This window comes from Hippopotamus amphibius, chromosome X, assembly GCF_030028045.1.
Source record: "Hippopotamus amphibius kiboko isolate mHipAmp2 chromosome X, mHipAmp2.hap2, whole genome shotgun sequence".
Lineage (NCBI taxonomy): Eukaryota > Metazoa > Chordata > Mammalia > Artiodactyla > Hippopotamidae > Hippopotamus > Hippopotamus amphibius.
The window spans coordinates 17,519,334-17,533,532 of NC_080203.1; the positions used below are offsets into that span (position 1 = coordinate 17,519,334).

At 43.6% G+C, this 14,199-nt stretch overlaps 1 protein-coding gene across 1 annotated transcript in view; it reads right to left on the bottom strand.

The window, feature by feature from the left end:
• Nucleotides 1-13,855, bottom strand: part of FHL1 (four and a half LIM domains 1) — a 56,893-nt gene extending 43,038 nt beyond the window's left edge. Inside the window, exon 1 of the mRNA XM_057718618.1 lies at nucleotides 13,794-13,855. The gene's annotated coding sequence lies outside the window, so the exon portion shown is untranslated. The remainder of the gene's footprint in view (nucleotides 1-13,793) is intronic.
• Nucleotides 13,856-14,199: the final 344 nt, after the last annotated feature.

A 14,199-nucleotide genomic window follows, 5' to 3' on the forward strand; every position in this document is an offset into this window, starting at 1 on the left:
TGAGCTACACTGCCAGTGCTTCTGATTGAGTAGGTCTGGGATGGGGCCCATGAATCTGCATTTCTAATGAGCTCCCAGGCAATGCTGATGCTGCTGGTCCAAGGCCCCCACTTGGAGAAATACCAGTCTGTAGTCATAATTAGTATAATTATACAGTATATGTATCATATACACACAATAGTAACCATTATAAGCATACTTCATTGGGCAAAAGAGAAGGTACCATCTTCTGAAATCCTTCTATTACCGCCTTGTACTGTTAACTTTTTAACCCATTTGTTTGTGAACCAATCTACAGAAAGTCTTAAAGATTACCCGGTCCGATTCCCTTTTTATGAACTAAGACCCCGAGAGGGGAAGTACTTTGTCCAAGTAATCAGATGGTTATACCTTGGGCTAGGATTCAACACTCCTGACTCCCTCCTCCCCACTCTGTTCAGTGCTCTTTCCACCGCATCCTTCATGTGTCTCTAACAGCTTTTCCAATTAGAATGGATGTTCCTTGCTTGAAGAGATCCCTTTTGTTTTTAATATGCCCCAGCGCATCTAGCAAAGTGCCTTGCACATAGAGTAAGCAGTCAATAAACATTTGCTGATTTCATCTGAGGAAGTGTTCGGACGCATACTCTAGAAGATGGCTTTGATACTCCATGAACTGTTTCCTTACGTGCTGGCAACTGGGCAGCCCTGCTCCAATCAATTAGCCAGTGTCTGCTACAGGGACAATAATACACACATAACGGAAAATTATAAGGGGTTTTTTTTTTTTTTGATGATTTTTTTTGGGGGGGTACACCAAGTTCAATCATCTGTTTTTATACACATATCCCCGTATTATAAGGGTTTTAAAAGTGGAAGGAACGATAAGTTTATAAGGTGACACAAATCAACTTCCAAGTTGTATGTCAGAAACTTTTACAAGTACCCCAAGTTCCATCTGATACCTAACAAGCCTGCACAGCCAGGCTTGACAGAGGGGAAAGTGTAAAGCGCACTGCTCTGGGGGCTTGACTGCTTCAGCCAAGGGGCCCCAACTTTTTTGTGCTGAGGTCCTCCCCCCCTTCCTTGCTCCTTAACAGAAAATCCACAAGTGACTGACTCAAGGGTAAACAGGATATAGAGGGGAAGGGAGACAAAGAGGAGCCAAAGGGTGGCGAGCAGCGGCTGGGTGAGCAGCAAGGGGCAAGAGGACACTGTCACACACCCGCCCTGCCTGTCATCGCCGCTGCACCCCCACAGGCCTTCTAGCTATTTCCAGCAGCCTGGCTGGGAGGAGCATGACTGGGCCAGGCCTCCCGACTGACCAGGCCTGTCTACAACTGTGGGGCAAACACAGGATGCTTCGGTCAGACCGTTACTTCTGCCACCTCTACAATACAATCAAGTCAGCTCACAGAGCTTGGTGTTGATGGTGAAGGCGACCACAAGGAATGCAGTGGCTGTGCCACCGTTCAGATCACCACCGGCCCAGGGTAACCCGCGATCTTGGAATCCCCAGCCTCCATCATGGATTATGATTCAAGGGAGAGGTTCTCTCTGCCCCCTCTTTTCCCCTCCCTCTGTTAAAATCTGCTGCTTCCAACAGAGGTAGCACCACATGTACCATCGACCAGTCAAGCAGTGAAATCAAGAAAAAAAAATATGTAAAAGCTTCTCTAATAACAGCTATAACAATAAGCATATATAGATCCAAACATTAAAATTTTTCCTCCAATACACAATAAAGTTTAGTACGTTAAATAGGTGAACTCTACAACCAACTCCCACCTTCATGAGTATTTTTGCAGCTAACTGTATGAAGTTTTTGACCCTGGGTCTAATCACAAGCCTGAAGAACACATTCCTTAAACAACCATATCCCCAAGATATCCACTCCTTGATTCCTTGAGTGGCTGCCCTCATTTATGGTTTAATTCTTGCTGCTTGGTCAATTTCTTCTCTTCCAGTGACTTTAACACCATCCCTATGTTTGCTTGTCTCCCTTAGCCTCAACGTCTCTCAGGCCTGACTGCCCCACCCCGTCCCTGCCCCCACCTACTAATGCCTACACAGAATGTTCTGATTACACAGCCAACTCAAGAAAGCAACACATACTTGTAGTTGCTCATAAGAATCACCCAGTTCCAGTATATAGAAACCATTTACAACAAGACCTTAAAAGACCTCATCTTTTCACACAGCTTTACTGTCACACTGGCCACACTGAGTAATTACCCGGAGGTTCTGGTGTCAGGTCTATGCTACTACAAGCCAAGCAATAGCCTTTGGCCCAAAGCAATTAAACTCTGCCCTGGCTATTGGCTCCAGGAGTTGGCATGAGCTCACCGATTGTCACTGTTGCTAGTGATACCACAAATGCAAGGGACAAAAAAGGGCTCACTGGGTTGTAGGATGGGGAACTTGTCAAGCCTGGGGCTCCACTCCACCAAAAAGATGGCACAATGCCCCAGTGGTGGTGGACAGAGAAAGTCCCAACCCAGAGTTACTGACCTGCTCAGCAACTCTTGTGCAACCAGACAATGGTGAGCAGCTCCGAGCAGCTCTCCCGGGAGCTTCGCACTTTCACTATGCAGGGAGCCCAGGGTGCAAGTTACAGCCCTCACCAAGAAGCGCTTCTCTTACGCTACTAGTGCTTAAAAACAAAAACTGCACTTTTATCTATCAGTTAATAATAAAAAGTGCCTGATGTATTCATTGTATTGCTGAATCCCAAGTAAAAAATAATATATTTTTAAAAAGCAGTTTTACATTTACAGAACAACTGAGCAGAAAGTGGTTTCCACATACCTCCTTCCCAATTTCCTCTATTTTTAATACCCTGCATTACTGTATTTTTTTTTTATAGTTGATGAGCCACCATTGATATAGTATTATTGACTAATGTCAATAGTTTACATTAGGGGTCACTCTTTGCGTTGTGCATTCTATAGATTTTGACAAATGTTGAAAGTTTTTTTGTTTTTTTTAAAAAAAGACCTTTTTGGGGAATTCCCTGGCAGTCCAGTGGTTAAGACTCCCGCACTTTCACTGTCGAGAGCCCAAGTTTGATCCCTGGTCAGGGAACTACGATCCCACAAGACTCATGGTGCAGCCAAAAACAACAACAACAAAAAAGCAAACCAAGACAAAAAAAACTTTCCAGTACATTCTGAGGAACAATAAATCTCCTTACCTCAAGACCATTTTAATTGCTTTAGCTTTGTAAAAGGCAGTTTCATAGGAACATTGTCATGTACATCATTCACTTCATTTCAATGAATCATGGTTTCAAAGACTGTCTATAACACAGCCCTGCAAACATATTCCACTGTATCTGAAAACCAACCATTTCACAACTCTCAAACCTCCAGCATGACCCCAAACTTAAAAGGAGTCTGAAGAAATTATTGGACCACAAAACAAAAAGTAAGAAAAACAGTCACCAAGATGACATCTGACATGTTGGAATTAGTCCGCTGATGACTTGGTCTGGAGATGTTTATAAAAACAGCTTTGTCATGAGAAAGCAGAGCAGTGTAAGAGAAGTAGCATCAGGAGACAGAAAAGAGGAGGAGGAAGAAAACCAGGAAAGGAAAGTAGAGAAGGGCAGAAAGTAGAAATCAGGAGTGGCAGATGGACACTAGGTGCAGGACTGAGCGACAGCAATGGAAAGGAGAGCCAGCGAGACATAAAAGACTGGTGACATGAATTATTTGGAGGGAGTCAGTGAGGGAGGGACAAACTGCATCTCAATACTATAGCCCTTTAAATTGCCTAATCATCCATTCAACTGAATATATCAGTGGGAAAGCAACGTTCAGCATGTTAAAAGCCGGCTTTGCACATAAGTGTGCAAAGATGGTACACCTTCCATCCACTGAAAATTCCCTCTTAAGCCTGTTTCAAGTCTTTTGGAAGGCTCAAGGGATAGGGTTATTCCTGAATAATGATTATACACACACTAGCGGGAGGTATAGATCTACAGGTATAAAACATTTATTCTCATGCTTCCATTTTTAATTTATGAATAAGTGTGAAGCAAAATTCAAATTACTTTATTTGTCCTGTTCTTGGGGGATTTGACATCTCACTCTATCTACTTCAGAAGAATATATACCGCATTTCCGTTTTATCAGAACTGTTTCTCTCTTGGTTCTGATTTCCCTTCAATCCAAGTATGTATGAGACTATTTCATAAGGAGGCTGTGGTTTACTTGCAGGCAAAATTCTTAAGTACTCGTCTTTAGGTGATCAGGAAAAGGTTCTAGGAAGTCAAACCTGGAACCTCCCTGTGACATTATTTGATCTTAAATACAGAGAAGAAAACAGCGTTTTGGATTTATGTGTGGTCTTTGGATCAAGAAAGGTCCACAAACTTTCAAATCTAACTTTAGAAAGCAGCTCTCACTCACAAGCATATCAGTGGTTGCCTGGGGAAGAATGTGCTGCACAAGGAGCATGAGGAAGCTTGTGGGGGGAGTGAGTGCCAAAATTATTCTACATCCCCAGAGTGGCGGTGGCCTCATGGGTCTATATACCCCTGCTGCAACTCGTCAAATTGTATGCCTTAACTGGATGCAGTTTATAGTACATAAATGATACTCAACAGAGTAGATATTAAATTATCTTGATAATCATTCCACAATGTACATGTATATCAAGTCATCACATTGTACACTTCATTTTTTTTCCTGTTATTTTTTAAAACCATTTTTAAAATTGAAGGATAGGGACTTCCTAGGTGGCGCAGTGTTAGTTAAGAATCCATCTGCCAATACAGGGGACACAGGTTCGACCCCTGCTCCAGGAAGATCCCACATGTCACGGAGCAACTAAGCCCGTGCACCAAAACTACTGAGCCTGTGTGCCACACTACTGAAGCCCACGTGCCTAGAGCCCATGCTCCACAACAAAAGAAGCCACCACAATGAGGACCCCATGCACCACAATGAAGAGGAGCCCCCACTCGCCACAACTAGAGAAAGCCCGTGTTGCAGCATCAAAGACCCAATGCAGCCAATAAATAAATAAATAAATAAATAAAAATTGAAGTATAGTTAATTTACAATGCTGTGTTAGCTTCGGGTGTACAGCAAAGTGATTCAGTTGTACACATACGAACATATCCATTCTTTTTCAGGTTCCTTTTCACTACAAGATATATAGTTCCCTGTGCTATACAGTAGGTCCTTGTTTATTTTGTATACAGTAGTGTGTATATGTTCATCCCAAACTAATTTATCTATTGTAAGCTATTTACAATAGATTTATTGTACCTAATTTACTTATTGTACCACACTGTACACTTTCAATATAACAGAAATAATTGTATATTTCTGTTAGCTATTCTTTAATAAATTGGGGGGAGAGTTGATATTTAAAAAGTGGCTCTAACAAAGGTCGACTGCTTTATCTGTAAATGCAAATATAAACTTTCACCTCCTATTAGTCTGCCTGCTTCGTTTCTTTCCTCAGTGTGGTTAGGTGTGCTTACTACATTGGAAAATTCTGCATCTTGTGGCCTAGAAGGGACGGGCCTAGAATTTGAAAATTTTAACTGCCCCAGGCATCTGGAGATGTAGAATCTTTGACAAGGAACATAAAGTGTCTCCTTAGCTTCTAGAAGCCATCTGGTTGAGGACTTTTTAAAAAAATCATTTTAATATTTTAATCATTTAATGTTTGAAACTACCACTATTTACAGGGTGTTTTTTACAAACTGTTGAAAAACGTAAAATGTTAATTCAAATGTCTAAATCCACTGCTATGGCTTAGTGATACAAAATGGTTTGGAATTTATGTGTGTGTCTGTGTGTACTCTTTAGTCTCTAAGAAACCTGGAGGGACACCTGTTAACTTCAGTTCACCTGGCCACACGAAAGTGCAGATGATTGACCAGGTCTTGAGACAGATGCTGGCAATCAGCTTCCCAAACCAGAATAAAGTCTAATACTAGACCTGGCAGATTCACTGAAAAACCAATCCTTAACGTCCTTCTAATAAATCACACAGTTTTAATCTGACAGGAGCCAAGCAGCCTTATCCACACTCTAAAACTGAAAGCGAATAATAAAACTTGTTAATAAAGTACAGAAATTTACTTTTGTACCATGCTTGTCAAAACAACCTTGACAAAAACTCTCCTTTCCCAGCTACCATGTCCTTAGTACTGAAAAGCACATTTAGACCCTTGTGGATATTGCAAATTATTGTGATTAGAAGGTCTATGGGACATTTTATGTCTTGAATATATGTAAGAACCAGAGTTTTTAGCTGGGTAAATAAAATATAAATGCTACAAAAACTAGAGTGCTGGCAACCAAGACTTATTTTGATTGCTCTTTTCTTTTTCTAGGTTTCACTGCACTTACAAAGCCAGTACACGTGTATCTCTGACCGGTGTATTTTACACCTACAGTAGTTCCAAAATGAGGTGCAAGCAAATTTCATTGGTTTAAATACAGAGAAAACCCCATTTTCAGAAGGGAAATACAGCGTACTGCAGGAAGGTGGGAAGAGCTAGCGGCTCACTGACAATGCACATATTCATTAGCAGGCAATAATGAGGAACAGGAGCAAAAACTACTTGCGAACACACCCCTAGGCAAGGGTACAATTTTCTCATTTGTTCGAATAGTGAGCCCTTGGCACTGAGTATCCATATTCATTATTTCACGTAGCTTTCACATTTGCTGAGGCCCTGGCCATAGAGAAGGGATGGTTTTGCATTCACAGGTTTACAAGTATATGCAGCCTATGTAATCTCCGGATGTATTTTGTTTAATTCTATTCTAACAGTGACATTTCTATGTCAGGTAACACCAGATCTCACCCTACACCTGCTCCGGAGAGCAGCTTCCCTGCCCATTCTAGGCTGAAAAACGGACCTGGCCCAGGTAGGGGGTAACTGTAATATTGGCAAACGCGGGAAGGGGAAGACGCATTGGCAGGTGAACATGGTGATGACTCCGGAGCCCAGAAAAAGGCAAGTGGACAGAGTCCACTGGACCCAAAAAAAGTCACCCTGAGAGTAAATAGATACCCAGGCGAAGGAGACAGGAAGAGGGAGTGACCCACACAGCTTTGGAAAGAACAAAGAGGGCCAAGTAAGAAAGGGAGGAAAGCTGAAGAACTTATTTCTTAACAGTGCCAGGTTTAAAACAACAACCGTGGGGGCACAGGTGTATGTGCCAGCATTTGCTACAATTTAACTTCCTACCTAAGTTTGGAAGCAAATGCAATCCAATTTAAAATTTCTTTCCAACAATTTTAACTTTCCCACAATTCGAACAGACATCTCATTTTACAAAGGAAAAGAAAACTCTAGTGCAGCGATGGCTCCAATTGGGGTCTTCCAGGCTCATGTGTGTAAACTCTTACAAAGTCGTTGCTGCATTTCTGTGACTCTAGGCATATTCGACAGGCCTTGGTACTTGTACTTGCGCCCTAGGCCAGAGGAAATTAAAGGCTAGATGCTCAAAAGAGGTTCCCCACCACTAATGTTCAATTTCAGTAAAGCAAATAACATGATAAATTTCTGCAAAAAACTGCTATGATCGTTTTCTGAAATTAGGAAAAACCTGGCTTTTTGGTGTCCTTCAGTATATACTTAATATACTTTCACCATAATAACTTGTTCTTTTGAGGGGCAGGCCAACAAAAAGTTCTGGCTGTGAAGAGTTTTTAATTAGGAAACTAAAACTCATGTATGTATGGAGGACCTAAAACTTCAAACTCTGACATTAACACATCATATGACCTTGGATCAGGTGCTTGGCCTCTTTGAGCCTCAGTTTTCTCATCAGTAAAACAAAGGGGGGATGAGTCCTGACAGCCCCTTCTGGCCCTGAAATTCTACTACTCAAGTCGGAGGAGGAGGAATTTTAAGGAGCTTACAAGAGGAGGCCACGTGATCGTTCTCTAACTCTCGGGTGGCATTCCCATTTCATTCTTCATGACTATGACTTCTATCTAGAGATGCAACAGTAATTCATAAGATCTTTCAGTAAATTTTTTTAAAAAAAAACCTTAGACTACACTTATAAGCTGGAGATTCTGCAATGGACTTGAGTTCACCCTTAAAAAAAAACCATTGCATTTAAAAAAAATACAAAACATTGTCACTAATTTCTGGGTGGTGGATTATAACTGATTTTTCTTTTCTTTACACTTGTATTTTCTGAATCTGCCCCTACAATGAAAAATTACCACTCTTATCATTTAAAAAAGATTTTTCAAAAGGATTAGTGCATTCTTCCAGGTTTTACCAGATCTCTCAAGTCTACTCTAAAATCATGAGGAGGGGAATCACAAAATCAGGCAGTATCACAATGCGTGTCCACACAAGTGGTTGATTACCCAAGTGGCTGACTGCTGTAGTCAGAATCAGAACATTATTATTACAATCAGAATCTGTGGCTCACAGTCCTATGTGGAAATCAAAACGCACATTTTATCTAAATAACTTTTTTTTCCAGCATCCTGGCCCTTGAGAATCATGGTTAAAATTCCTTTCCAGTTTAAAGTAAATGAAATGAAACATGAGGTACTTCTTCTACCCACAAAAACAAAACAAAACAAAACAGAAAACAAAAAAAAGCTTGCCAGACAAAATATGGTTGCTATTGGGCTGGTTTCTATTTTTCCTTTTTATGCTCTAAAACACAGCGCATCAAAAGTTAAAATAAATATTTAGCTGTCAAAACAAAACACACCCCCCATATGGAAAACACAAGTATGAATTTGATGACGTTTATTATAAAAACAACGTCCACAGCAAAAACAAATGTTTAAGTTGTGCACAAAGATACAAAATTAATGCTGTCACTGTTAAATTCTATACGGCAGTCCCAAAAAGGCTGAATTGAAGGTAAGCCGCGGAAAGGATATAAACATAATTAGGTAACTTCCAGCTTCACCATTATAAAAAGTGTTCAAAAATTTCAAGGAAGATAGACAAAGTTCTCCAAAATGACAACTGCAGGCTCAGTCTGGGTAGATCTCTAGAACAAACTTCATGTTGCACTGAATTCTCCTCAGTTGAGGTAGGTAGAGGTAGGTATAGGTAATCGTTCACCTCCCCATTCTCCACCTGGGTGTAATCTGTGTCTACAACACGTTACCTCTGCAACGACTTCTTACCCAGGACCAGTCACTCACCTCTCTGCAGCAGGCTCTTCACCTCAGCCCCGCTCAGCAACCCCAAGCTTCAGAGCAAGTAGCAAGGGACAGTGGCTTAGTCATGGGGCTGAAGTTCAAATCCCAACTTTGCCGCTTATTAGTTGTATAACCTTAGACAAGTAACTTAACTAACCTCATCTGTGAAATGCGCATCATAACCACTTTGTAGAGTTGCTGTGAGGATCAAATTACATAATGCGTGTAAATTCAACTCATATATTTTCTAGAAGTATAGAAGGCCTTCAAGTAAGGTCAGGTCCCTTTCTCCCCCTACTCCTGGCCACTTCAAGTATGATCAGATTTAACGTTCATGGTTTTTTAATTACTCTCCAGCAAACTCAATGGTATATAGGACATGTAGTAATTTTAATTTTAAGTAAGGTTTTGAATGGAGCATACCACAAGGGAGACAGTACGACGTTGTGCTCAAAACCATGAACTTCTGAGTAAGACAATCTTAATGTTGATGTCGCCTTCTAACCATGACCACCTGCTGTGAGACCCAGGGCAAATTACTTCACCTCTCTGAGCCTGGTTCTTAATTTACAACATGAAGAAACTATACAACATATACAAGTGTCAGGCACAGAGTTAAGCACCATAAATGATAGCTTTTATTGGTCTTAATTATTTGGGTTGATGTTCAGGAACTAGTCACTTTTAAGACTAGTAAAGTAAGCTCAGCCAACTACTTGGTCACATCAAGACACTGTTAGTGTTCTCTACTCTCCTGAAGTTAAATTTTACTGCATTTCATAGATGAAATTACATCAACCTCAGCACTACTGACAATTTGGGTCAGATGGTTCTCCGTCGTGGGGGGCTGCCCTGTACATCGCATGATGTTTAAGCCCCTTGCCTGACCTCTACCCACGAGACACACCCCAAGCTGTGAACGCCAAACTGTCTCCAGACATTGTTCAATGTCCCCTAGGGGGCAAAACTGCCCCAGTTAATAACCACTGGTCTAGCACTATCCAGAGATGGGACTTCTCAAAGATCTTGGGAGGCAGTCCCACAGGAGGACAAAGGTTTACTCGCCCTCCCATTTAGTCTTATCTACTCCTCTGGGCTCCATCATTCATTAGTACCCATAATTCAAAGTTGACCACAGAAAAATAAATTTTCTGGCCCAATTTGCTGTCAGAAGCTGCTTTAGTTCACAGGAAGGAATGCTGGCCTGGTTGTCTTTTCACTACTCTATACAGTCATACAAAATGCTGAACTTTAATATCAAGAAATCTGCTATGTCCTAATTACTTTACGTGAAATTTTAAAAGGCCATTCACCTTAAGATGACTTAGAAGCCATGTTATTACCCAAACTGACAAAGTATGTCTTCGTTGGGAAGGTAAGATGGAATTTATGCAGTGACTAATACCCTGGAAAGAAACGGCTCCCCTGTGCGCCCGGCTGAAGCATGTTTACTGTACATAAAGTGCTATGTTAAAGTCCAAAAGACTCGGGACAACTCTTGATTATTCACAATGAATTCACTGTCTATTCTTCATTTTAATAACTGCTCCAGAAAGCAGGAGTCATTTCTTATCCACTGTGCATCCAGGCACCTAGCACAGAGCCTCCAACAGAGGTGGTCACTCAGTAAATGTTGGCTGAATAAATAAATGGTCATATAGTCTGCTTAAGTACTCCGTTGACCAAAAAATAAAAAAAAAAAATTTCTTTGCTTTCGTCCAACAGGAGTTGAAAGAAAAGATCTTTTAATAGAAAATAATTACAGTCTACTCCCTTTTACTCCAAACCCAAACAACTGGAAAGTTCAATTAACCAAAAAGAATTTTGTAGGCAAAAGTTAGGGAAAGCAGCCAAATAGATAAGGCCTAAAGTTCAAGCAGGCACGAACATTTGTTCAACTCCCACAAGGTTATAAAAGCCAGAGTGGCTGGCACAAGTGGGGAAGAAGGGAACCCGGAGGTGGGAAGCAGGAAAACAGGGATGGATCACCCTCAGGTTAGCTGCCATCCTTCAGTGAACAGCTTTTTTTTTTAATGTCAAAACTTTAGAGAGGATCAATGTCTTACGCAAAGTCTTGATTTACAAACTACTTTTCAAATGGGTATGAGCAAAATCTTAAAGAATATTTAGAAAGATATCTGATCATATTTTTGTTAATTTTTCAAGTTTCCTTATCTTTTTTTTTCCCCTCCTCCAGTACCTCAGGGCAAACAACAGGTTCTCAAAAAGTTGGGTAAAAGACACTCCATTTACTCCTCTTGTCTGGAGAAACTTAAGGCCCACCACCATCGCATGCTTCTCTCTATAAAACATTTCACCACTCCCAGCATTCTATTCATAAGAGAAAAAAACCGTCAAATTTAAGCTGTATTTTTAATGCATTATTTTTAGATTTCCCGGCGTATAGAATGGGCATCACATTAACATTAGAAATGGTGCAAATAATAGTGTTTAAGTGCATTCTCATCCATCTTTGAGACCAAACTTCTATTTCCACTTAAAACATTTCCAGTTTATCATTTCCAGTACACAAATAAATTATCTTGTTTAAGTGGTCCATTAGTTTGATACATATTAAATTAGCTTCAATTTCCCAGTATCATATAAGAGGAATTTACCAATTTAAATCTTACATCATTTTTTAAAAGTTTCACTCAAAAAGCTAGACTTGGTTTAAGAAAAAAAAACGCTTTCCTTCTTCAAAAATTCAATATGGGAATGGCAGCTTAGAATTTCTAAAACCATATATGGTTACAGAATCCATATGGTAGTCTTAGACTATATACTTATTGGTAGGTGGTTCACACAAATCATGGCGTATCTAACCAACTTCCTGTTGCATAAAGATTATATTTGCTCTTAAAAATGTTAAATAAGTATTTTTAAAGACTGAAGGTAAAAACTAGATTAGAACCTTATGTAACCAAAATGGGAAAGCACGTATAGCCTCACCACATTAAAGGCCTAAGCCTTCTCAATATGTATTCTTCCTAAGCAAACATGAGTTTCCAGAGGCAAAGCTACCATCCCAGAAGCCCTTGCTCCCTCAGTGCAAAGAATGGGGAGGGTTCTGTTCCTGGAGATGAGCTGGGGAGGGAAAGGCTTTGCAAAATTCTAAGGGGCTCATAATTTAAATGTATGCCATTCTGCAAATGTTCACATTTCCAAGGAACAACATAAAATTTACATTAAAACTGTCTTAATCAAGATAACGAAGAAAACATTATTCCTGCATAAGCCTGCCATAGATTTGATAACCCAGGGAAGAATTACAGGCAATGACAAAATGATGGCTCCAATTAGGAAAACTGGACCTATTCCAAATTCAAATCAAAGGGGGCTCAGATAATCCCAATGGAATAATTTAAATGACTATAGGGGACTTTCAGCAAAGACATACGTTTATTCTATTTCTACGTCTTCTGAAAGCCAAGCCAAATGCTACAACGACGTATGTCTTGCACTTCAGGAAATTCAAAAACCAAACCTGGAGCCCCCTTAATAAACCCTGTTCTCTTCTTTTCCCAAGGGGTCTGGCTGCTACAGGGCTTTTATTGTAAAAGGCAATGAATCAAAACAAACCTGAGAAACCCGCACAGTCTCAAACGCAGAAAATAATATAGCACTGAACACCAACCATACACAGTCTTCCCTTGCTGGTTTCCAAACCTCTACCTAGTCCTGGACGCCTGAGAAGAGGCCGCGAGAAATGGAAGAAAAAGAGAAACTTCGAAAGCAGAAACCTCTCTCCCAGAGCCTAGAACAGACGGCACCTTGTAGGGATTTCACGCTTTTTAAGACGGAAAGGTCACACCCTGCAGTTTCGAAAATCCACCTTCTAAAGCTCAACCCATGTTATAGAACCTTCCTCCTGCTTCTCTAGGTCTCGCGCTGGAGCTGAAATCCCCCACTCTCCCCACCCCCATTCGCCAACCCCCCGCCATCTCCTTAGAGAAGAACCAGAGCCGGCGCTCGCCCTCCTCCCTCTGCACCCCACCGCCACGCCTCTAACCTCCCCCTCACCACCCTCGACGAGAAAACCTTGGGAGCCCCCTCACCTTCACTCCCTCCCACGCCCACCCCCGCCCCCCTCGTTGTGCGAACCCAGGCAGGTTCCTCTCATTCCCTTCCCATCCTCGGGGAGAAAACCGAGGGGAGCCCCCCACTTCATCCTCCCCGGCTCCCCGCAACCCCGGCTAGCTATCCTCGTTGAGAAAACCGAGAGGTGCCCCCCACCTCGCCCCACCCCCCACTGCCCGCCATCCTCGGGCCGAAAGCCCTGGGCCCCCCCTTCCCTCGCGCCCCACTCCCCACAATTCCGCAGAGGAAAACAGGGAGAGCCCCCTCCTCCCTTCAGCTTCCCCCACCTCCAGGCGCTCCCGGTCCCCTCCGCCCGCCACCCCAGCGGCGAGAGCCCGAGGGACGCTGAGGCACGCACCGCCGGGCGGGCAGGGGAGGGGACCCCGCGGCCGGCCATCCCGCAGCCCCCACCCCCGGCCGGGCGACCGAGGCCCAAGGCCCCAGATACCCGCCCCGGGGGCCAGCCCGCGGGCGGCGGCGGCGGCGGGGCAGGAGGGCAGCCGCTCCCCCGGGACGCGGACCCGCCGGGCGGGAGGCACACACGCATGCACGCACACGCGGAGAAAAAGCGGGCTTACTGCCTGGGGATGCTCGCCTGCGCGGCTGTCTCGGCGGCGGCCGCTGCCAGCACCGAGGCCGAGGCGCGGAGTCGGCGTCGGCGTCGGCGTCGGCGGCTGCGGACTGAGCCCCCTCGGCCGGGCGGTGGATGTAGGGCGCGGGAGGGGCGCGAGGGGAGGGGCGCGCGGGGGAGGCGGGGAGGGAGGGCGCGCGCGCGCGGGGGCGGGCGCGGCTGGCCTGGGGCGGGGCGGGGCGGGGCGCGCGCCAGCCGGGGCTCGGCCCGCAGGGGCTGCGGGGCGGGGCGCGCGCGCGGGAGCCGGCCCGGCCGGGGGCGGGGCGGGGGCGCCACGCACCCCACGCCGCCACGTGCCCCCGCCTCGGGAGCGGCCCGCTGACTGCGAGGCGCGGGCGCGCGGGGAAGGTGGC